A 26,667-nucleotide genomic window follows, 5' to 3' on the forward strand; every position below is an offset into this window, starting at 1 on the left:
AGCACTGGCCCAGTTCCAGCTTCAGGACCACCAAACCTTACTGAAGGCTAAAAGATCTGTAGGTGTGAGCTAAACAGCAATGCAATTGAGAACGGCCCTGGTAGCACGTGGAATCAGGGAGGCGGTTGTGCATTTGGGAAAATGCAAATCAGTGCATCTGGATTTTGGAACAAGAGAATGAGTAAGTGGCCAGGGCTCTGGAGAGGAGAGTGGGCAAGATCTTGAAGGGCTTGTGAGCTATGCTACAGGACTTTGGTTTTGTACTGAGCTCTGTGAAGAATTTAAGAGTATCCTGATTGTATTTGACTTTTAGAAAAATAACATTTGTTATAGCAACAATAAGAAGCCAGAGAGGGATAAACAGAAGCTGGAAGACTAGTTACAAGAAGCAAGAGACAAATGCAGCCATGGCTGGGGCAGATGCATATGCTTCTCGTAGCAACAGAATTTGGAAGTGAACGGATGGGGGAAACCAACTCACTCACAACTTACTCATTTGTGACATTGATGGATGGCGATTATGTTCACAAGGGAAGAACAGAAGGATGAACAGAATTGAGTTACAGCTTTAGCATCTGAGCTTAAAGTGTTTGAAATATTGAAGTAAGTCTTCAAAGTTAGAATGAGGGCTAGCTGAGTCAGTGGGTTTGCAGATCAGGAGCATTTCAATAATGAGTTATTATGTTATCGAGATATTAAATTATTTGCCTCTGGGATCTACCTGGGTGTTTAGGATTCTAGTGGGCAGGAACAGGCTTCAGTATACCTCTGTGTTTCTTTGTTTTGTTTTTGAGACAAAAAGCGCTGGATGTCCTGGAACTCACTTTATATACCAGGATGCCATGAGCTCACAGAGATCCACCTGCATTGCCTTCTGATTGCTGGGGTTAAAGTGCCACCTTGCCTGAACCAGTATACTTTTTTTTTTCAAAAAATTTTTAGTGTGTGTGGATACTTGCATGGCATACATGTGGAAGACAGATGACGATTTGTGGGAGTTGGTCTTTTATCACGTGGATCTTGGGGATTAAATTCAGGTTTTCATTTTGGTAACAGACACCTTTACCCATGGAGCCATCTTCCCAACCCCCAGTAAATAATTCTTAACATTACCTTATATGGTGTTTTAATGAGAATGGGTTTTTATATGTCCTTATTTGGTCACTTTTACATATCTCATTATGATAACGCTCCAGGAAAATGATAAAACTAGAATTAATCTGTTTTATAGCAGAGGATGTTAGCTAAATGGCCTTTCTGAGGTTACTAGCTAGCGAAGCTATTCCAGCCTTCTGGGACTTCTGGGACTTCTGTCACAATGGGGCCTCTCTCATTACAGTTTTACATTGCATCACTAACCACATCCTCCGTCCTGGAGCTGGCAAGGGTGGATCCCTTAAGGGTTCTCAAGCCTGAAGGTAACAGAACCCACATGAAGAGGACAGCGCAGTGTGCTTGTCCTGTGTGGAACCAGAGAAGGCCTTGTTTTGTTGCAAAGTGCCTTCATAGTTCATACATGCTTGTTATATGAAATATGCTGTAAAAATGCATGCTTGTATAAAGGATTCAATTATCTGGGTCCAGGCCAATGCCTTTCTTTCAGTGCCATGGCAAATAGCGTAGACTATCCCTCCTGTGGCTCTTTGGCTATAAGTGGAGGCTCTGGAAATGCACTCTGTGAGAAGAAAAAGCACAATAGGATATAGTATTGCCTAGTTCTTTTTTGTGGGGGGGAGGGCAAGAAACTGGTTGGGCTGGTGAGGAGGTTCAGTAGGTGAAGGAACTAGCTGGGTGAGCCTGGAGGCCTGGGTTTAACTTCTAGAACCCACAGAAAGGAAACAGGAGAAAACAGATTACATGAAGTTAGCTTTTTACCTCTAATGTGGTTATGGTATTCATGCATGTTCTTATTACAGACACACAGCGCATACACACACACACACACACACACCAATGATCAGTACGAAAACTGATTTTTTTGTACTGTTACTAACTCTTAATTATCCCCTACACCTATGGATAACACCTTTGATATTCTGAAAGCCTTCCAGGGCGGTTTCTTGAGGGCTGGGCCCCGACTCTCTCTGACTTCTGTTCATGTGGCGTTCAGGCCCTGCCTCTCTCCGTGTTTTCACTCCCTGAAGACACACATAGGGTTGGATACCCGGCACAAGTCTTTCGGTTCACTCCTGAACTTCGAGGGCCGGCCATGTGTTCCTTCACATGCTTCTAGATTCTTGAAAACCCTGCATAGGCCAGCAGCCATGGCGTCACTAACACAGAGAGGTGTAGACAGTCTGGTAGGTGTACTAGGAAGGGAGTAGCCCTTGGCGTTTGTGGCACAGATTTAGCTTCAGCTATCTTTTTAGAAAAGTGACTAAGTATTGCCCTTGAGTTTTTGCACAAGCTACTTGCCTATTTCCTTGTTGTTGTCATCATTTTGCTTATTGTAACTTCTGTTTATCCATAATAGTACAAATGTGTTTTCTCACAAAACCAATTATGTTCAGTTTTAATAATTTATCATAATTGGCATAGCTACGAGGAGTTTTGTAAATTCTTAAGAATTCCTTTGTATTAAAACCTTTATTTCTGCCCAGTCCCTGAATATGTTTATTTTCTCCCCCTTTCTTACCAGTGTTTTTATTTCGTGACCTCAGTCCAACATCACATCTTCCTTTGAACTGAACTGTTATAATCTCCCTATCTTCTCTTCGTTGGGACCCATACGCAACATCCATCCTGACACACCATCATAGAGGTCATTCACGCTAGCAGACATCTAATATCTGAAGAGGTCCCTCTAAATTTTCAGGAGAATCCTCAAACTACATAGCCAGGCAGCCTCAGAAGAAAGACAGCAGTCCCTCAAAAACGTAGTCTCTGTGTACCTGGTGGGTCCTCTTGAACAGTTAGCAGATGGGTTTCCTGCACATCGCTTCCTGGATGCTATCCCAGGCTCCTATCCAACACCAGTCAGAAAGCAGTGATGCCTTCTGCTTGTGCAGCTGACTCGGCCTAAAGTTGCCGTCTCACATCACAACGAGATTAAGGAGAATGACCCTTTTGTGCAAATGTTTTTAACTACATTTCCACCTAGGGCTATGAGGATTCTCCACAAATTTTTAAAATGCATCCTCGGTGTTGAGACTCCCGTCCTGCGTGAAGTCAACAACATCTGTGATCCAGAGACAGAAGAGACTTCCCTGCACCTGGAATCACATGCTGGCTGGTTTAAGGTCAAGTTGACACAAGCTACAGTCATTTTGGATGAGGGATTCTCAATTGAGAAATTGCCCCACCAGACTGGCCTTTGGACAAGCCAGTGGTGCATTTTCTTGATTGATGATGGATGTGGGAGGACCCAGCTCAGCACCCCTAGGAATTCCAAGTTTTAAGATTTTTTTTTCCTGTGCTCTCACTTATTCTCTTTGTATCTCTCGACATACTCAGCTGTCAATCCACCCACTCAGCATTTTAATATATCTGTAAGACCAGACTGTAACACCTTTTTTGGGGGGGTACGTGTTGTGGGGACCTAGTGAGATTAAGCAGGAAATGAATGTCCATTGCATGGTTTCTGCCCACAGCCTGAGTTTCCTCATCTCCAGCCTCTAGGACTTGGAATTCCTAGAAGTTGAGTCTTGTTTCTGTCTCAGGTTCCTGATAGAGAAGTACATTTTGATATCTATTCAGTGTTACGGTAGAGTCAGGGCCAGCCTGCTCCAAGTGGAATTTCCAGGTTTGATCTTTTGTAGACAGCTCAACCATAACCTATCATGTTGCGTTGCAGTGAACGTTCAACTGCTTCAGCTGGATGATTGGGAGACTGTTGCTCCCTTTTAATAAGAACAAGCACAGTGAGCTAGGTTTGGTGAGTCCAGGATAGCCAAGACGACACAAAGAAACCTTGTCTTGAAAAACAAAAATAAATAAATATGTAATTACGTAAATAACAAACTAGCACAGTGAAATGCTTTTGCTTCTGAGGCCAGAAAGCTCAGAATCAGTTTTGCATTTAAATTGTGGTAGTCTTCCTTAGCTTAGGCTTGTCTACTTTACCAGCTCTGCTACCTGACCCTCTAAATTTCATCTTCATATTTCACTCTATTCCTTCTCAAATATTTGGAAATAGTAAGAAAATCATTTTCAAAAGCAAATACAGCCCTCCACACACCCTTTGCTCTTGCTAAAGTGGAGTAGTCTTCTTACACCTTGGTAAAGAGTTCTCTTTGCTTGAAAAGCCTTTCCTTCCATTCCTCAGTCACCGAAGTCCTGACCCAGGTCACAGCCTAGCCAAAGCTTGTCTGGAATGACTTCTCTGTCTGGCCCTGAGCACTGAAAAAGTGCCTGGGCCACACACTGGGTATGAGGTGGTTGAAGACAAGGTAAGCCTGTCATGATATTGTGAAGTCACTCAGTGCTAAGGATGTCTATGCTGGGAAGATGGTTTAGTGGGTAAAGTGTTTGCTGCTCAAGTAAGAGGACCATTGTTTAGATTCTTAGCATCCACATGAAGGCTGGTGTGACAGTGTATGCCTGTAATCCCACGAGGGGAGAAGGCAAGTGCATCCCTGAGGTTGGGCTAGTCAGATGAAACGAAGAGCTACGGGCCAGTGGGAGATCCTGTAACAAAAAATAAGGTAAGGAGAGATGATAGAAGTCCAACATTGACTGACCTTTGACTTCTACATGTACATGCATGGGTGTTTACAGGCACACAGACAGACAGACAGACAGAAAGACAGAACTTCTCTCAGAGGATTTAGTTACAGAAAAACACCCCAAGTTTTACAATGAAACAAAATCCAAGAGTAGACACACACACACACACACACACACACACACACACACACACACACACGGCAAAGCTGCTTTGGAAACAGGTGTGGGTTTGATGGACTCTGCCTATCTATCAGAACTGGTTAGCTCAGCTGTACTGTAGTCTTGGAACTGTCAGCAGAGATTGCCTTTGGCTCAAATGATCAGAGCAACACTGACTGAGGCATGCAGGGCCTCATTATCTCAAGTGCAAACAAGCCTAGAGGAAACAGCCCCAAAGACTCAGTCTTTCTTCTTGGCTACCATCAACTAGCTCCTATGCTACCAAACATGCTAAGAAGAAATGTAAAAGGAAAGGAGCAGAATCTAGTTGAATTCATTTCCCTTAAACTGTTTTCTAGCGGCTCCAACCCCACCGTACAGACACGCGCGCGTGCCCATGCGCACGCACGCGCGCGCACACACACACGTAAATCATGCATACATATGTATATGCAGATGAAAAAATATTCCAACCCCTGAAGTGGAAGTTTTGCTTATGTTGTGTAGATCTGTTTTTGTTGTACTCTCATGCGTGGAATGAAGAAAGGTTTTATCCATAGCTGATAACAGCCAGCCTCCTGAGAGGCTTGTGATCTTTGGCTGCTCCTGAGAGGGTGTGTGATTTTTGTCACCTGGAAAGTACCTTGGGTGGGGAGGGGTATGGTTTTGCCAGCTCCTTGCTCAGACTCTGAGAAGGTATAAATAGGAGCCCAGAGAGCTACAGGGGAAAAAAAATGTTGCTTCCAGAGGCTCCTAGAGAAAATTACTTCAAAGAAGGCTTCAAGAAGGTTGTTGCTGCCCCTGGTCCTTGTTGCTGCTTTTCCTATTGTTGGTTTGCTGGACTACTGGAGAGCCTGATGATAAGGAGTGGAACTGCTCCTAGGAACTACATCTAAAGAGGTCTACATCCCCTGTCCCTACTAACCTTCTTTCTCTCACACTGAGGGTTGGGGGTTGGAAGGAAGGTAGAGGCCTAAGGAACAACAAACACGCTAGGTTTACTCCCACAGCTTATATATCTCAGCAAGATCTTTCAAGACGTATAAAAATCACAATGTGGTTACATTTTATCTTCCTTTACATGAACTGTTACAATGAATATACGAAAGAAAAGCATGTTACCCAATACCTTTACATGATCAGATGTTTTGCATATTATGGGTGAGAAACAAACATGAAAAACAGATTATTCCTAATAACTTTTATACATTTGTAACTAAACAATTTGTTATGTATTAACAAAGTGTGAGCAAGCAAGATAACTTTTCAGCCAGCTTTTCTTTACCATCAGGCTACAATTTGTGGTTACAAAAAAAAATCAATTATTTTAAAAGGTAATCTTATAACAATCTTAAAAGAATCACAAATCTAAACTTTTATATAAAAAATCACCCATTTATACTTTAAATCTTTAAGGTGTGCATCTATCTACTCATTGATGATTTTTATTAAACCATACCAAGAAGCTAAAGACAAAAATTAGTATAAGAAAATTAATCATCATCTCAGTCACCTACTGAGCTTGAAAGAGTCAGGTCAGCCAGTGTTATCCTGGGCTATTATTCTTGCTCACCAGCCTCAAAAAGTCCCCAGCTCAACTGTTAAGAGTGTACTTTTCTGAACTTCAAATTGTTCCCTAAGATTTTCTTCATGAGAGCCACCAGCAAAAACATCTTTCCCTAACCTTGCCAAACAATCTATTTTTCCAAATTCTTCCTAAGGGTGGTGGTCATTGCTAACAAGGTTCTTTTCAGTGTTGGTATTGAATCATTAGTCTGGCTCTAGCAGCAATGCCTGAACGAGATCAAGCATTGTTATTGTGAGTGCCAGTGATACTGCTCAGTGAGGGGCTGGAAGCCCCCTTAGAGTTCATACAACTCATATGTCATGAGGGATGTGGTGGCCACAAGGGCAACAAGCAGAGCTGTGCTCCATAACAGCACGAAGTCTTCAGGACACGTAGTCCACAGGGCTCTGCCTCCTGAGGCATACCCGTAATAATTGTGCTAACTGGTGGGCTGCGTTCCATGAGTTCTAGAACTGTTTTGCTGTTCCTTCTGCATGGTCCCCAACACCTAGCAAGCCACCTGTCAATAGCCACTTCTTGACTACAACTGTGTCATTTGAATGTCTAGAATTAGAGTTTCAGGGGAAGCCAGGAAACTGAGTGTGTGCATGCATTTGGAATTTAACCTGGGCATTTTATTTCCCCTATACAAAAATAAGTCCTCATTAATAAGAAAGAGGGAGAAATAGATACTGTGATGTCATGCCTCCAACAGAAAAAAATACACTTCTTGGAGGACATGGGAAATAAGAACACAAAATCTTTTCTCAGCTTTCTGGGTTGCTCTGTGTCTGAGTCAGTGTTTTGTTGTTGTGAAGAGATACAATTACCATGGCAACTTTTATTAAAAAAAAAAAAGAATTTAATTGAGGATAAAAGTTAAAGTTCCAAGGTACAATCCATTATCATCACAACAAGAAGCATGAAAGCATGCAGGCAGATGCGGTTCTAGAAAAGTAGCTAAAATTTCTACGACAGGATTCTTAGACAGTAGGAAGAGACAGTGGGTCTGGCTTGAGCTTTTGAAATCTAAAGCCCACCTCCAGTGGCCCACTTTCTAACAAGCCACACCTACTCCAACAAGGCCACACCTCTTTTTTTAAAATTTAAACTTTTTTTAAATTTTTTATTAATTACACTTTATTCATTTTGTATCCCCCCATAAGCCCTCCCTCCTCCCCTCCCGATCCCACCCTCCCTCCCCTTACTGCATGCCCCTCCCCAAGTCCACTTATTATAGGGGAGGTTCTCCTCTCCTTCTTTCTGATCTTAGTCTATCAGTTCTCATCAAAAGTGGCTGCATTACTCTTCTGTGGCCTGGTAGGGCTGCTCCCCCCTCAGGGGGAGGTGATCAAGGAGCAGGCCAATCAGATTATGTCAGAGGCAGTCTCTCTTCCCATTACTATGTAACCCACTTGGACACTGAACTGCCATGGACTACATCTGTGCAGGGGTTCTAGGTTATCTCCATGAATAGTCCTTGGTTAGAGTATGAGTCTCTGGGAAGTTCCCTGTGTTCAAATTTTCTTGTTCTGTTGCTCTCCTTGTAGAGTTCCTGTCCTCTCCAGCTCTTGCTATTTCCCACTTCTTACCTAAAATTCCATTCACTCTGCCCCACAGTTGGCCATCAGGCTCAGCATCTGCTTTGATAGTCTGCAGGGCAGAGGCTTTCAGAGGCCCTCTGTGAAGGCCACACCTCTTAATCCCCCTCAAGTAGTACCATTTCTTGATGGACCAGTCATTCAAATATATGAGCCTAATAGGGACATTCTTATTCAAACCACCATATTCTGTAACTCAGTCCTGACTCTTCTTCATTGTTTCTAAATATATGCTGACTACATAAAAGAATAACCAGGCAATATAATTTTAAACCATATCCCTTCACATAAGTAGTTAATTTTAAAAATCCCCAGTTAAATGGGATAGAGAGCAAGAAGGGTTCTCACATAATTTTATCATTTAACAAACACTTGTTTTTCTTTTAAGTAAAAACACATTTGGGCTCAGTACTAAGGAAATAGCTGATTCATGAGGCACTGTAGAAACTGCTTATTTTAAGATTTCAGTCTGATGAACTCAATGGCTGGCTCTTTGACCACCTCCCCCTGAGGGGAGAGCAGGCTTGCCAGGCCACAGAAGAGGACAATACAGCCAGTCCTGAGGAGACCTGATAAGGTAGGGACAGATGAAAGCAGAGGAAGTCCTCCACTGTCAGTGGACTGAGGGAGGGGAATGGGAAAAGAAGAAGGAGGAAGGGTGGGGTTGGGAGGGAATGAGGGAGGGGGCTACAGCTGGGATACATAGTGAATAAACTGTAATTAATATAAAAAATAAATAAAAAAGATTTAAGTCTGTGGGTAGCCTAGGCTGGAGGGAGACCTGCTTAGTGACTGCAGTACATCACATGGACAAGTTACCCTGGACTATCCTAGATCCTGAACCACTGTGGGTATCCATGAGCCATAGTGAAAAAATAACTGAAGCACTCTTTAAGAGAAAATCTCATCTGGTACTCAACTTTTCATTCCTACCCAGACTCTCTCAGAATGCTCTTTCTAGCCTTATCCTCATCTCTTAGTCTCAGATAAAGCCTGTTGACTCAAGCACCCCAGAACGAGTGAATCTGAGGGAGTATATTGTAGGAAGTAGGATCAAGGGAATAAGACAGTATTCTGGGTCTATGGACTACAAGACTGATTGCTTCTCAGCCTTTTTGACAACCTTGCAAGCTTGGAGAAATTAGAGGAGGCATCAGAAATTGACTCTGTAATGACCTGAAGGAGAGACAGACAAAAACAATAATGGAAAACAAACCTCTTGTCTCTGTCACAACCATTCACCCTTTTCAAAGGGCACTAGCTTATTTCTAGTGTGAGCACAATCTTTGCAGTGATGGTTTCTGACAGTGTTTATGTTTAAAACAAATCATTCCTGACTTTCCTACAGGAGTCATAATAGGATTAGCAGTAGATCCCTCTAAGTGACCTTATTTACGTGAGAGAAGAAGAAAAAGGAAAGCATGGGTTATACCACATTCTAGCCTTTAAGTCTTGCTTCTAGGAAATTAGAATTCTCATTTAGAATGTGATTGAGTGTCTATTCCATGGAGAAAGGGTATCTCTATATAGCCCTGGCTGTCCACACCTCCCTACACACCCAAATTCATGTTCTTTTTTTCCTTCTCTCTCTCTCTTAAAAACAAAAAAAGGAAACCAAAATAAACAAGTGAATGAACAAAGACCCAACAAGTCAAAAACTACCCAAACAAGGACACAAATAAAAACCAAAAAAAGTTTGTTTCTTTGTTGGCTATCTACTGGAGTGTGGTTTATAGATCCAGTTGTTACTCCGTTGAAGAAAATTGATTTTCTCTTTCCCAGTAGTTATGCTCTCTCTGTGTGTCGTAAGCAATCAGTGAATACTGAACTGATGCAAGAAATTTGACTCAGATAATTGAATGACTGACCTCACACTACAGGAACAGAGGTACAACGAGAGGATAGAGCAGGGAGAGGGATGTATCAAGATTAATGAACAGGCTCTTGGCCTCACTCTTGGTTACCCACTGTCTGGTTACTGAAACAGACGGTAAGAGTGTTGCTTTGGGTATAATCACTCTGGATACAGAACACAGGGAAACTAACCTGGAACTGGTCCTGGAAGCTTCCTCTCCACTGGCTGGCTCTCTTGGTGCTGGAAGGGACTGTGCTGGTGCAGGGGAGAAAAGCCAACAGTGGTCTTTCCCATCCATGTACACTGTAGGCTCTACCACCAACATGCTATGCAAGATGTGCCTGCTGTTACAATACTGTCAAGAATATTCTGGGGGCTATTACACCGCTCTCCAGTTGTATTTGATGCCTCCTCATTGGGAAAGAATGCATATCTGGTACTTTTAACTTGCACAAAAGCTTATGACTGGAGCAGTCCCAGGCCCTATGTGTTACAGAGTGGATGCAGAGCCACAACTTCACTGCTGGAGTATGGTTTGGCGCTTTGTATTTGTTAATTGCTTGTCCCTAAGATTCTTACTGTTAATGAGCAAACTGTCATGTACCCTAAGAATTGCTCTAAGCCAAAACGAATATGCAAATAAACTGCAGAAAAGTAATATCTGCAAAATGGGAGCTTACAAACATCAGCAGAGACACCATCTGAGGCTATCCCATTAAGATCTAGTCTGAGGTGTCATTCCTCATTGAGAGTCCCAGGCAGATCAGTGTCCCCACAGGTGGGGCTTCCGGGTAAAAGAGCAGATGACAAAGTAAAGGTCACACTGTGGATTCAGGGCCTTACACCCAGCAGAAATTAACAGGGGAAGCTGAGGAAGTCTGATAAAACTTCTCACTGATCTGTCTTCATGGCTGAGCCTCCCATGGCTGAACTCCCAGCGTCTCTTTTTCACGACAGACACTTTTATAACATGGGATAAACAATGGTAGCATCTGTTGGAAATTGTTCATCTTCCAGCTGTTTTCGGGGACGTGGTGTTTTGACTCTTGGGCTGTTTTATCCTTCCTATAAGAGACTTAGGGGAGCTGTCCCTTCTCCAGACAAGGGGGGCCTTGGAAGACTCTTTGAACCAAACATTTGGTCTGAAATGGGATGAGGGGAACCAGTGAGTTTTCAGAGCCAGCTTCTCAGTGAGCTCACACAGCACATGGAAATTTACCACTGTGATGGACAGTACAACTGGAAATCCCTCCCTCCCTAGCAGGCTTACATGAAAGGGATGGCACTTGTGAAAGAAAAGTACATAACACACAAATGTGGGAGAAGGTAGGTGCTGCATGAGTGATCCATAAAGGGTCATGCCTCCTGTGACCCAGGACCTTTGAACCCAGGACCTTTCCCAGCTCTCCGTCTTGCTTCCACACTCATGAGTGTTTTCTTTCTTAACAAGCTGTTTCAATTTGTACCACCATTCACAGACTCTGGTTGAATTCTTTTGTTCTGGGACAACAAGAATCTGCAACCCTCAGCAGTTGCTCTCCTAACTTCCATCAATGCCTGAACTAATGGGCCAGTGATCTTAGTTCCAAACATTATTGACCAATACCTAATCATATGTTTTATTTTATATGAATAAGCTCCATCTCTGTGAGATAGAGCAAAATAATGTAACTGATGGTGTTTCGAAAACCATTAAGCAGAATAGGTTACCATTATAGATATTTAAAAAAAAATACAGCTGGGTATGTTGGTGCACGCCTTTAATCCCAACACTTGGGAAGCAGAGGCTGGCAGATCTCTGTGTGTTCAAGGCCAGATTGGTCTAGAAGGCAAGTTCAGGAGAGCCAGAGCTACACAGAGAAACTGTCTCAAACAAACAAACAAACAAACAAACAAAAATTATTATTGGTGATACTTAAAAAAAATTCTACTCCATTACATTGTTCAGCTTTAAGGAAATAATTAACAGGTCCTGTGAATTGCAAACATCTATCCCTTAATCTGTTCAAATTTGAGCAGGATGTGCATGTAGACCACAGGACACTTTATTTTTCCATGAGTTTATATCTAGGAAAGTTATAAAATTTTATGGAAAACAAAGGGGTCACATATCAAGCTTTAACTAAAATTTATGACAAGAATGAAATAATTGCAAAACCTCAGTTTTGGCACAGTAACCAAAAACCGTTATTTTTTCTAATAACTTACAGTCTTCATAGAACACAGTTTTATGTAGCTTACAGAATAGTTTCCCTGAGACAGAAGGTACAGTGCTTGGATGGGTTTTGGCTTTTTCTCCCATGGATTCAGGAGTTGAGCTTTAGGCCTTGGTGTGGCCATAGAGGGAGGTGATGTGGGCTTCTCAGTTTAGTGGCGGCCTTTTGGGTATTGACTGACCTCTGTCTTGAACAAGAGTAAGAAAATACTTGTGAGATACTGAAGTTTGCACAAAAACAGGTTGTCATATGCTGAGCACAACTGCTGAATGGCTTGCTGGTCTCCTGCCTGGACATAGGACATCTCCCTCTCCTATGTGAATCTCCTCATGTGATTCATTTATAATGAGGTCCTTAGCAGAGTTGGCACCAAGCCTTTGAACCTCCAAAACTCTAAGGTGAAGAAGGCTCTTTTTCTTTATAACATAGACTGTTTTGGATATTTTGTTAGAATAATAAAAGTATGCCAATAAAAGCTACATAAAGAAAACTATCATGTGTGCCATTAAATGTTCTCTATACTGTTATGTCTGACATTTTTCCCACTCTAAAATCATATTTTGTCTAGAATTCACAGTTTTCTGTCAATGGAAGTGGCCCAAAATTCAAGCTTGTCCAATTTCAAGTGTAAACCTTTGTTTTCAAATATAACTGATTTTATATCCTTCTCACCTTTTATATAATTTATGTTATGAAGGAGATCCAGCCTTGTGGATACTGAAACTAGTTGGGCCGCCATGATGCATAGTAAGCAAGAGAATGCAGTGGAGAGAATACGACAGAGTTCTGAGCATAACTCATGGAACACCCATATACTTCTTATTTTGTGTTTCTGGAAGCACAAAGCCATGATGTAAGAAGGCTTACCTGTCATCATCTCACAGAGCTCATATGAAGAGAAAACCATGTCCCTGAGTTCATGATGGTCTGACCTTCTTTCTGCTTAGATATACTTGCTTCTGATGAATCCTGGAGTCAGGCACTTCAGGATTCTGGTCATATCTTCCCTTTTCCAGGAAGAATATTAAAGGAGATAAACTGCTTTTGTAGTTAGTCTCTAGGTAACAAAAGATACTCATTTTCTTTCTGCTCTACAAAACACATGACCCTGTCTATTCCTCTTTGATTGGTTCTTGAGGCTCCCTTAGTGAGAGATCTGGACTCTAATTCCTGGGTTTTTTAGTTTTGCTTCCTAGGGGTGAATGCATTTATCACTAGAACCCTAAATTGGCAAGGACCAATACAGGAAGCCCAGGCAAGTCACCCAGCTAAACTCATTCACCCAGAGTTAGAGGCAGGTGCATCTTGACATTTGGAGAGATTCTTGCTGGTCTCTGGGTGGACCACTTCCCCCTTTAGTATTCAAAATTTTGAATGATAGTTTTGGAAATTTGGGAGGGAGGTGGTGAGAGAACAATTTCCCTAATGGAACTCTAGGAAGTCTTATTGAGATTTAAGTTAATTAAGCTTTTGTCATGTACCTTTCCAAGCCTAAAGAAGTCTTTATTTGCTTAGTTAGTATTTTGGGGTCTAAGGAACCACGGGCATTAAATAAAAATGTCTGACTAAACAAACCCCTTGACAGGTGGAGAGGGAAAATCTCAGAGGGGGAAATATCCCCTTGAACACTATTCTCAGTTTTGTAATGGGCTCTGCTAGTGATGTCACCAACTCTAAGGCAATTCAGGTTTGTTGCCTTCATTCCATGTCAAGTGTGTCATTAGGCTGTCAGTGTTCCTTTCTTAATAAGAGTATGTTGAGTACTAATCAAGGTCAGAACTTTTGGAGGCTGTGGCAGCGCTGGAAATTGCCAAGCTCTGTAATAGAGCAGCTGTTTATTTTAGGCTTTTGGAAGTTTTGTGGCCAGGCCCCTCTCTGCTCGCTCCCTCCCTGGCCCCAGCCCACTGATCACCTTAACTGCACCCTGTGGAATAAGTACAGACTCTCAGTTTTCCTCACTGCAAAGACATACATGCATACCTGCAGAGTTAGTTGGAAAAGCTGAATTTCCAGATTGTTCCTAACATTATACAATAAGGGGTAGGATTCAGCCAACTCCTTGCTGGGCGAGTTCAAGAGCCACATTCTCTACTTTCTCTTATTTACTTAGGTAATATCCATGCAACTCTGACTCAGGACCAAGTCAGAACACCTGTCTGTTTTTTCAGCTACAGGGCTTTACTGAGGTGATCTTTAGACCAGGGTGATAATTCATCCAAAGCAGTCTCAGGTTCCTTTTCAAGTCTTTTCTAGGCAAATATTTGAGCTCCGAAAGCCTTTTCTGTACTCCACACAGGAACTTCTAATTCCATACTGTATCTCTGAAAGAGACTGAGAGCAGATGGCTCTAGTTCTCAGCTTGAGCAAACAGGCTCGCCTTAGAAAGCACATGATATAAAGTCTACCAAACAGACCCCAGTAAATTTTCTAAATAAGGACACAGAGCCAAGGTGTCATCTTAACACTGAACTGTTGGTTCCAAGACCTGGGCTCTGACCTTTTCCTTGTGATCAGTGAGTTGTGTGTGTGTGTGTGGTGGGGGGGGGGAGGAAGTCATGTAAGATAAGGGCTAGTAGGGTGTATTGAACAAACATTGTGGTTAAAGGGTATTAAAATAATTATCTTAAGCTTATAATTGATGAATTTTATATACGTTTTAGTATATAAGAAATTTGGGAAAGTCTATATATTGCTCGAGGGCTAAGCCAAGTTAACTCTCATGTGTCCTACCTCAGCTACTTAATTTCCAGTGAGAACACAAAACTCTGTAATATGACACATTGCTATGCAATAAGATAGAGCCTGAGCTTATAGCTATCTAAACAGAATGCTGTGACCTTTGATTAATGTCTTCTTCAACCCCTACTACCTATCTGTTCTTGTTGACCATCTCTCTGCAACCTGATTCTATTATTTTGACTTTTCTATTCCAAAATGTTGTGGTCTGAATACAAGAAAGACCCTCAAAGGCTCATATATTTGAATTGTTGATCCCTAGTTGGTGAAACTGTTTAGGAAGGATTAAGAGGTGTGGCTTTGTTGGAAGAACTTTGTCACCAGGGCAGGCTTTGAAATTTCAACATCCCATGACATTGTCTCAAGACGTAACCTCTCGGGTACTGACACTACCGTTCCTGTCAGCCTGCTCCTATGAACTTTGCCATGATGCTTATGGATTCACCTTCTGGAACTGTAAGCCTCCAAAAATTCTTTTATAAGTTACCTTGGCCATGATGTTTTATCATAGCGATTGAAAAGTAAGATAAGATAACAAATAAGTGAGATAATACAACATCTGGTGCTCCCACCCCTATACTTTGTAATTTGTTTACTTAAAAAAATTCATTTAGGTTCTTTTTATTTACCAAAATGTAAAAAACAAAACAAAACATATCTACTATTTTACTACTTTATACTAAGATTAATGCCCTATGTCCCATTTGGACGACACTATTAGGGAATCTAATTACAGACATCTCTGAAGGGTATCTTAAGACTTCCACTTCACTGTTTCCTGCACATGTTTCACAGGCCGTAACTACAATATTAGGATGGTCCGGTGGTAAACTTCATCCTTCCATGTGTGGATTGTTATAGAAGCCGACTCTCCAGAAGCCACCGTGAATGGATTCTCTGTGATCCTAGGGGAGTCAGCAAGAGGCACACAGGGCTCTTTGCCAGATGAGACTGTTCCCTGCTGTTCCCTAATGAGCAGAAGTGCGAGCTCAGAGAGCAAAGCATCACCCACACACAATACCACAAGACTGACTCCAGGTAAGCAAACATGGCCACTGTTAGTCAAGATTTAAGGGTGTGGGTTCTTATGGATCCAAATTGATACACATCATCAAGGTATGAACATAAAGAAATCTCCCTCTAACAATTTTTTTTTTTAACAAATGCATCAAGCATCCTGTATGTAAAATTAAAAACCTGTCAGCATGGGATGAGGATGGCTTGGTGGACAAAGTGTTCACTTTGTAAGTAGAAGGATGTCAACTTTATGTGCAGAACTCACTTAAAATGGCTGGCATGGCAGCACATATGTGTAATTTTCTGGCGCTTGACAGGCAACGACAAGGAGGATCCCTGGGCGTCACTGGCCAGTCAGCCTAGCCTAATTGGTGAGCTCTAGGCCCATGAGAGTCTCTGTCTAATAAGGAGGTGGATGGTGTTATAAAGATAAAACCTGTTTTAGCCAGGGTTCTATTGATGTGAAGAGAAGAGACGCTATGATCATGACAACTCTTATAAAGGAAAACATTTAATTGGGGCTGGCTTACGGCTTCATAGGTTTAGCCCATTATCAGCATAGTGGGAAGCATGGTGGCGTGCAGGCAGACGTGGTTCTGGAGAAGAAGCTGAAAGCTCTGTGTCAGGATGTGTAGGCAGCAGGAAGGACAAGACCCTGGGCTTGGCTTGAGCTTTTGGAACCTCAAAGCCCAACCCCAGTAACACACTTCTTCCAATAAGAACACACCTCCTATTCCCTCTCAAATAATGCCACTCCTGATGACAAGGCAGTCAAATATATAAACTTGTGAGGGCCATTTATTCACACCATCACATTTTTCTTCCCTTCCCCCAACACTCCCAAATATTAGCTTTGATAATCCTGTACATTAGCTGAATACTAGAATTATTCATCATAATTTTAGGATTAGTTATATTTTTGGACAGGAAGTCTGTCAGTGAGGACTATGTGACACTGTGCGCCCATAGCGCTTTAGGCCAGAGGATGTTGTCAGACTATAGATGCTACTGATTCTCTGAAACAATTTACAATTTGGAGCCCTCATGTAGAATAAATGGTCACTCCCAGAATATTGTGTATAATTCGACTAGAGCCTTCACTGCCTTGCCCAGCCAAATAAGAGGTATTGAGGATGCTTTGAGATGTTCCCAGGATGGTGATTACTGAGCCCAGGGTCACCTGATTGGCAGCTACACACAAACCTATTTTGACTTGATTTTGCTACTGATTAAAGAGCCAGGGATGAGGACACCCATTACCATTAACCTGAAAACACATCTGGCAAATTCAGGAAGCTGGCTGGTAAGAGCCTCTCATGGGTGCCAGAGCTTGTGACCTAGGGCCATCTTTGTATTTTTTTTCTCTTTTATCGTAATAGTTTAAGATTATCTTTTACATAATCCTTTCTAACTCAAATGAGTGTCTTCAGTTAAGCAAAGATGAACGTCTGCCACGTACCATCTAGACCCCTGGATTGTTATTTTCATTGGGAAGCTCTTAATGACAACTCCATTATTTTGTGCACTTCCTGTTTGCCAGACATAAAGGGAATAGGTCCTCTATTCTTCTCCTTATGTAATATGTTATCAAAGGATATCTGATTGTGGCATTTTTGTACTTTGGCTGAGAAAATGAATTTAGAGGAGGCTGAGAGACATTACAAAGTTTAGTGGAAGGAGTAAGGGACAGTACCTTGCCTACTTCCTGGTTACCTAATATTTTCATATCTGAAAGAAATTTAACAAAAGGGACATTGTAACCAGTTCTTACTGTATGTAAAAAACGGTAGACTTTCAAAAGAAGTAAATTCATATACATATATCAATAAGAGTTAAGGAAGAGGAGGCCAAGAATTAGAGAAGCAATGGGGAGGCGCATGGAAGGAGTTGGAGAAAGGGAATGCAGGGAAGTGATGTAACTACATTTTAATACAAACGTTAATAAAGAATCACTATTTTTGCTAATGGCAAGCTCTTTATTTATTTATTTATTTATTTATTTATTTATTTATTTATTTTTATTGAAAGCACTCCTCTGTTCACTCTCCTATAAATAAGCAAAGACTTTGGGAGATGAAGCCTCAGCTGGCCCTGACTACCTTGATCAAAAGGACTGTCAGCCAAATATCCAACGGGACCACGCTTACTGCCAGCAGCAGCTGTTTTAAAGACTGCCCGGTTACCTAAGTAAACTGCACAGGATCGTAGCTGATACCTCCAGCTTCTGAGGAGACAGGCTTAGTGGTCCACCTCACTTCCTGCTGCCTGCCAACGTGGATGTAAAACTCTCAGCTTCCGCTCCAGCACCATGTCTGCCTGTGTGCTGCCATGCTTCGCTCCATGATGATATTGGACTAAATCTCTGAACTGTAAGCCAGCCCCAACTCAATGTTTTCTCATAAGAGTTGCCGCGGTCATGTTGTCTCTTCACAGTGAAAGAAACGTTAAAACATTTTCCTCTTGTAAATAGTTTCTTGAACATTACTTAGCTGCTGCTTGGCATTCAGCTGCCATTGTCTTTAGTATTGAAGAGGGGTGGGGCCGCTCTTTTCCAGTTGTGTGTGTGTGTGTGTGTGTGTGTGTGTGTGTGTGATGTTCTTACAGAAAAAGCTTACAAAAAGTCACAAAAAGCTGTTTCATTATTTTTGTTTTGTCTTGTTTTTCTGTTTTTCTTTTTTTTTTTTTGTGGTGTTGCCAATGCCATTAAAATACACCCAAGACAAAAGAAAATGGTGGGAAACTTTTATGCTTCCTTTTGAAAGCAAACAAATAAATAGTATCAATATTGTTAAACAGCAACTTGCCACATTTACCAACTGCTTACACTGTAGCAGATGCGACTTTGCAAATGCTACATTCAAACACTGCTTACTATGTCCTTTCATTCTTACAAGTTCCCGAGGCAGCCATTACACTCTTAGCTATTGCAGAACTGCCCATCAAGAAAACAAGATTTAGGCATGGCAAGACAGCACAGGGGGCAAAAGCTACTAGGCCTAAGAATATGAATTTGCCCTGAGTCTTACATGCTCAAAGGAAAGAACCAACTCTTGCACATTGTCTTCTGGTGTCCACATGTGCATTGTCTTCTCTCTCTCTCTCTCTCTCTCTCTCTCTCTCTCTCTCTCTCACACACACACACATGCATGCACATGCACACACACACACCTAAAATATGCAAAATCAAATTAAAAAGATGCTAGGTATGAAGTAGTAGAGGCACACATAATTTGAGTGATTTCCCCCATAAAGATAACAATTGTTTAAATTGGGAAAAAAAATCATTGAAAATAACTCTTTGAAGGTATTGGAAAATGGCCAAAGGCACTCAAATTACTCTTTGAAAACACCCAAATCGAAATTTATTTTTAACTAATAAAGAAAGATTGTGCATATTTAAGGAGCCCCCAGAAGATGAGGTCCCTTGAGGTATCCACATAAAGCTCACAGAGGCTATGTGGGAACATTGAGTAACACTGAAATTTGAGCATATATTTCTATCTTCTCAAACACTGATCATATTTTCACGATTCAGCATTGAGATTTTTTGAAACATACAGAGCATTGTTTTGCATTGGAATGCTGCCCTGTAATTGTGTATAGTAAGGAGGACAGCTCACCCTGTCCTGGTTCACACCTTCATCACTAGTACTGAAATGAGGCTCTCTCTCTATCTGGGACTGTAGCTCTGTGTATGTGCGTGCGTGCGTGCATGCGTGTGTGTGTGTGTGCGTGCGTGCATGCGTGTGTGTGTGTGTGCGCGCGTGTGCGTATACAAATGTGCATATTTGTATGGGATAAGCTTATGTGTGCCTGTATTAAACAATAAGCTGTATTATTTCTGCGGAGTCATTCATTCCTATTTCATAGAAGCCAAATTCATGACTTCTGGAGGTCAGATGACTCCGCTCCATTTTATTTTTACCTTTGCAGTACTGGTGATTGAGCCTAGGGTCCTGTGCCTATCTAGCCTCACTACCTCTCAAGCACTTGGTGTTTTTCAGGACAGGGTTTCACTATTAGTTTAGACTTGCTTTGAACTCACCATTTGGCCCAGGCTGGACTACTTCTGTCTTCTTCATTTTGAAATTTCAGGTGTACATCAGCATGCCTTTGCTTTTATGTTTTGGTTTTTTTTCCATTAGAGGAAAGCAACTTCCCAACATTGTATTAGAAGGAAATAAGTGAACTATAATTTCTATTGCTTTGATCTAGTGTGTGTGTGTGAAATGGAGTTTTAGAAATATGGTGATTTTTTTTTCTTTTCAGAATTTTGAGACGGAATCTTACTTCTAGTCCAGTTGGCCCTGAACCTTTCTGCCTCAGTTTTCCCAGCACTGACTGGGATGACGGGCCAAGTGACACCATGCCTGGCTGCATCTTGAAACGTTAACCATAATGTTTTGCATTTCAGCTCCTAGTTTCATTCTCTAAATGCTTGAGTGTTTTGGACATGGTGACTTTATCATACAGATAACTTGGGGCTGTTATTATTTTTAGTATGATGCTTGTTATCTTGTAGCCTTGTTGATCATTCGGAAACTGTCCTGACTAGCCTCAGCTAATTCTTACAGAAGGCAAACAATATGTGTCAGAGCCTAGCTATCAAAGGAAAGGCAGCCAACCCAGCACCAAATCAACTAGGTTTTTGTAGGACTATCATTCTCTGGGATATTATCAACCTGACCTTTTCATCTCCGGGCCAGTTCCCAGAGTAAGAACATCTCCTACACCCTAGAGCATGTTGATGTTATGGCCGACATGTCACTTGCTTCCCAGCCTTCGATATTCCTTCTCACAGGAACTGCGGGAAAGGTTCTTGTCTATGGCTCCTTTCTCTTCTGCATCTAATTATTATTATTGTTTTTTACTTTATCCATGGGTCTCCCACATAGTGCACCCCTTTTTCTTAAGATTTATGAGTAACAAACCTGTTTCCAATGATAGGTATCTCTTTCTATCCATCTTCCTTTGATGAACTAAAATAATATGATTTATTTTTAAGTTATCTTTAATTTAGCTATTTATTACCTACCATTATCTAATAAAACAAAGAGTAAGCATTCTCTTTGGAGGAAATGACATTCCTTGTAGGCTCTGAAGGACTTTTATACACAGTGTTATATAATAGAAGAAACTAAAAACATGAAGACGCAGGGAAAACCTTTATTTATTTACTTATTTTTTACAATTTATTCACTTTCTATTCCCCACTGTAGCCCTCTCCCTCATCTCCTCCTAGTCCCACCCATCCTCCCTCTTGTCCCTCTATGCCCTTTCCCTACTCTCCTGATAGAGGAGGACCTCGTCCCCTTCTATCTAACCCTAGCCTATCAGGGCTCATCGGGGCTGGCTGCATCATCTTCCTCTGTGGCCTGGCAAGGCTGCAGGAAACCTTACTGAAGAAGAGGGAGATAGAAAACCTGGAGTGGACAGGAACTCCAAAAAGAGACCAACAGAGCCAAAATCCTGGGCCCAGGGGGTCCTGCAGAGACCATACTCCAACCAAGGACCATGCATGGAGAGGACTTAGACCTCCTGCTCAGATATAGCCCCTAGGCTACTCAGTTTCCAAATCAGTTACCTAGTAAGGGGAGAAGGGGATGTCTCTGACATGAACTCAGTGGCCAGCTCTTTGTTTGCCTCCCCCTGGGGTATGCAGCCTTACTAGGGAAAACCTCTATAATGTTGATTTGTAACATATGCGGTAGGGTTAAGAGAAGATTAGACATAGAAGATAAATGAAAGAAGTCCATAGGAAATATCTAATTGAAGCATTTTAGGAAGGGAAAATAATGAAACAGAATAGGATGGAAGAGAAGTGTGAGACCCAATTTAAAGACTGACAAGCATTCACTGAGTCCCAGAGCATGGAGAAAATTGAAAGAGACAAGGACCAAAAGATCTTAAGACTGCTGAACTTAGCATTGAAGCACAAACCAAGTTGTTTATTAACCCTGGAATGGGGAATAGTAACTTAAAAGGGGAATATGCTACATTAGACACAACAAGAAGGGGAGGTTGCATAGATATAGAGAAAAAAACATTCCAAATTCCTTGAAGCATCATGTTTAATGTAACAGAGATAATTAATTTATGATGGCAGAAGTGAGATTAGTGGAATGCTCTGGGGAGTATTGACTTCGGAATGCTGGACGTGTACATATTTTGATGTGGTAAGTGATTTTACCTGCACGTACATGTATGTTACATATATGCATGTTTTATTTGTGTTTGCATGTATATGTATGTATATATGTATGTGTTATGTTGGCTATTCATAGCAGGGAAAGCTTTCCCTGCAGGACTCCCTTTCTTTACTTTCCATACTTTGTAAACTGTATACTTTGTATGAAAATGCTATGGAGCTCCAGCAGCCAGGCTGGGCTGCTTCAAGTTTTCCCTCTGGGCTCTCCCTACATCTTTCCCTGGGTACCCCTTCATCATCTCTTCAGTTCCCCTGGGTGCCACGCCCTGTGTTCCCTGAAAGGGGTGCTTGGATCTTCAGGCTGTGCTGCTGGCCTCTCTACACCTCCAGAAAGCAACACCTCAGGACTCCAGAGTGGCTAAGGTTAAATCTCCACAGCCCTGGGACTTGAGATCAGACACCTGGAAAACCTGAGAAACTAAAGCCACAGAGAAGGCAACAGCACCTGAGGCCTCAGTTATGGCTGCTGTTACACAGGGAACTCAGGGTGAGAGAGACGTGTTCAATTGGAACTAATCTGTGAGCTCTGATGCCACCTTTGTGGCAACAATGTATAAACTAGCCATTCCTATGAGGCAGGGAGCTTTACATGGCCTGACACTGCCAGCCAGGGACCAGGACCAGGAACCTGACCCCGAGTATAGACTTTTAGGTGAAAAAATCTGAACAAAACCCCACCAATCCCTAAAGCTTCCCCCAAGCTCAGGACTTGAAATCCCACCAATACTCAGTCTGGAACTCTCTGCCCTAGAAAGCTCCACCCTCCAAATTTTTTTATATAAAAGCTGTGTTTGCCCACATCTCTGCTGTTTTAACCTGGGGGCCGAGGCAGCCAATCCTGGATTCGTCCCTCCTCTCCTGGATTCATGCCTCCAATGAATCACTTCTAAGAGATTTACTGCCTGGTGTGGCTCTCTCATTGGAAGAAGCCAAGAAGCCCAGAAGAGGAGAAGTAAAGAAGGAGAAGAGATTAGGCTTCTCAGCTGAGCTAGGGTTGAGGGAACCATCCCCTGGGAGCTGCAGCGTCTCTGCTGAGGAGGCCTCCCCTCAGAGCTATGTGGCTCCTGAGCTCCCATGTCTCAGGATGCCCTTCCTTGGGACACAGTCCGACCTCAGAGCTGTGTCTCTTGGGCTCCAGCATCACAGGATAACCTTCCCTTGGGATGCTGCCCAACTTCAGAGCTGAGATACCTTCCTGGGACTCAGAGTTGTGGGTTTCTTAGACACCCTCCCACCTGAGCAGAGAGGCTAACATGTTACCTTTGTGTGTATGTGTATGTGTATATATGCTTATGTTACATTCTTCCATGTCTATGTATGTATTTGTGCACATTTGTGTACATATTTATGCATGCTATGTTTGTGTGCATGTGTATGCACATAGACATATCTCACAACCATGAGATATATATAAGTTGATATGTATACCTTGGGTTTCTGTAGTTCTTGAATCTCAATAAATAATGAGAAACTAAAGCATATTGTCTGTATTAACCTAGAGTTACAATGGAAGAATTGCTTCCAGTAGTTTGTAGAGGGGAATAGTCTCTTTCTTTTCTTTACTGAGAAGAAGGTAAGGTGATTAACTGTGATGCTTCAAGGAAAAAGAAGACACTGGAAATAAAAAATGACTTCAGGAGGTGAATGAAGCATTGTTGTTGGGCCAAGTGCTTTGCTTTTTATGTAAGGAAAATAAGAAAATGAATCATGAATAATTTCAGCAAGATATGCTTTTCGACAGATCGGCAATACCATAAACCAGTGTGCAGCTAGAACCCAAATAAAAACCCACCCAAATCCTAGGAATCCTCGCTCAGGCTTCCAATAGTTGGTTTGGAAGGCTGACTGAAACACTGTATGTTTTGGAAAATGGAATGGCAAATGATTTTTTGTGTGCTTGCTTGAAGAATTTAATTTCATAAATATAATCCCACAGAATATTTAGAAGGCTGTGGCAAACCTGGTTGGATGATATTTTCAACCCAGGTGTGAGTAAGAGCTAGAGAGAAGGCCAAGAACCTCAAACAAAAATTTTCCCAGTTGCACGTGGCTGGTAGTAGTTTCGCATAAATTTATCTTCTTTCTTTGGAGACCTGGCATTCTTGAGCAGTGATTGAGTGACACTTGTTAAAGCCAGGCAGACACAAAGAATCTGAGGGGCAATTGGTTCTGTATTTAATTTTTTTTTTTTTTTCTGGAAAGGCTTATTATTCAAAGTCTTTGACATGACAGGAGCTGTAGTCGGTGGCAGCCAGCACAAACGGAATGGAAGTTCTCTTGTTCCAAGATTACACTTTTCAAGGAAGTAAATGTGGAGCATCAACCCAAGCCCAGGGCTCTGCTGGGGCCTGTGCGGCTGCGAGGGCTGTGTGCACAGAGATGGCTCTGCGTCTCAGCTCCGACTCTGAACCTGGTGTGACTCCAGGTTCACACTGAGCTGTGTTGTGTCTTCCCCCCCCCCCCACTATACACTGGGACACTTCATGTTTCTTCATATGAGCATGTCTCCGTGCATAGCATTTATTTCCATCCCAGAATGTCCCTCAGCATCTCCTCTGACATATATATTTGATTATTTGTGTTCACTACCTCTCCTGAGAGAAGACCCCTGCTTCCTTAAACTGTTTCTAAGCTTGTGAAATCTCCTGAATATATATACTTTATATATCTTATTGATGTATTTCCTGCTTCCTTCTAAAACACGAGTTCACTGAAGGTAGGAATTTGCTGTAGCTAGAAAGCTGTTGTTGGAAATAAATGGTGTTTGGCTAAATAGTGTTTGTTATTAGAGCTATAATTACTATGGTGGTATTTTCTAACCCCCGATCACAATTAAAAAAACTGAGATGCCTGTTAGATTTTATAATTTCTTTATAACACCTTGAGCTCGGTAGGTATTTCTACCTGCGCTGTCTCAATAATCTCCCCATCCATTTCTCAGCCCCCATCCAATGCCATCATCTGCCTTAACCATTCTTATCTGGCCGCTCTTCCATCCATAACTCCATAAATACTTGTTCATCCTTCATCTGGATTGCTCCTTTCCACATCATCCTCAGAATCCTTCCTCCCTGACCAAGTAGTTCTTTTTCCATGCTATCTCATCGTGGCTTCTTCTTCTCTCCTCTCTTCTCATCTGTCTCCTTCCCATGTTTATCCTGTTCCCAAAGTCCAGGAACCTTAGCCACACCTACCTCCTTCTGCCCTGCCCAAGTACAGGCATTTTATCGCTAACCAATCAGGAAAAATGTCTTAGGCAGGTTTATACAACAAGGATTGGTGTATCTGGACAGTAACCAGATCTTGAGGGCCAGTAATTAACATCAAAATACAACCAAACCAACCCCTAACAGAAAGTGGTTATCCAATAGACACCTGTAAACAGGCAAAGGAATAAAATTCTGAAAACACAAAATGGAGAAGACCCAACTATATTCAAAACTGCAGACATTACGTTTTCTTCTACGCCTTTTAAAAGGAAACCTCTGAAAACCAGTTAAGATGAGAAACTGAACCTCGCTTCTTTGTTTCTTTTTGACTCCGCTTGAATCTCTCCCTAAGAACTTGGACATTCAAATAGTTACATAATTTGATCAAATCCCTCCTATTTTCCTAGTTTTGTCATTCAGCTCTAGGATTAGTAAATCCATTCACATAAATAAAATGACAAGAGTGTTATTAGGAGTAATGCGTTGGAAATAAACTTTTCCCAGAGATCATTTTACCTTAAATGAGTAAATGAACCAGCAACTGAATGCTACTTGTAGCTGTGCTGTAATAACTACTTTCTTGAATCCTTCATACACAGAACCAATTTTTATTGCTATTTCCATATGTCCTGGCCAAATTCCTTTTTGCTCCTTCACAATAATTTCCACCAGGCGCTGGAAAGTTAACAGGTATGAGCTGAGTCTAAAATACAGTTTCTCTAGGCTCCTGTGCCTGTTTTTTTTTTCCTCAGTGAGACGTTACTTTCCAACTCCAAGGGTCAAGATCATGAATCATTTCTTTTTTTCATTTTTAAAAAAAGAAATAATAATTCATCTGAGAAGGATAACATACTCTGGGTAATATTTAAAAAACAACAACAACAGCAGCACTGATTAATAGCAGGCAAACTGAAGAAGGAGAAGACACCCTTAGCTGAACAAAGCCTAAGCTGAGGAGCCTTCTTGGCCCTGACACAGGCGTCTGGAAGAAAGCAGCGAAACAGAAGCCGGTGGAAATAACTCAAGAAACATCAGCCAGAGGTTGTGATCTGGAATAAGGACAGGCACAAAGATCCTCCACTTACTGATGTTCCAAATCATGCTTGCTGGACATTCACACTGAGACAGGTCTCAGGCCCTTTGGATAACAGCCTGAGACTTGGTGCCTTTGCATAGCGCCCGTTTCTTTGCTAGGCTCCAGAAGGTATTGATTCTGATTCTTGTGGGTGGTAAATGCTGTTACTTTTAAATTAAAATCGATTCCATGAGAGAATGGTGGTGGATTTTGAAATAAAAGAGGCATGGAGAGTGATATGAAGCATGGGGAGCGGGGGAGGGGGAAACGTTTATACAATTCCAGAGTTTTCTATACATGAATGCTTGTCTTCTTTCTTTCTTTCTTTCTTTCTTTCTTTCTTTCTTTCTTTCTTTCTT

The sequence above is a fragment of the Psammomys obesus genome, unplaced genomic scaffold (assembly GCF_907164565.1).
Source record: "Psammomys obesus unplaced genomic scaffold, mPsaObe1.curated_primary_1811, whole genome shotgun sequence".
In the NCBI taxonomy this organism is placed as follows: Eukaryota; Metazoa; Chordata; class Mammalia; order Rodentia; family Muridae; genus Psammomys; species Psammomys obesus.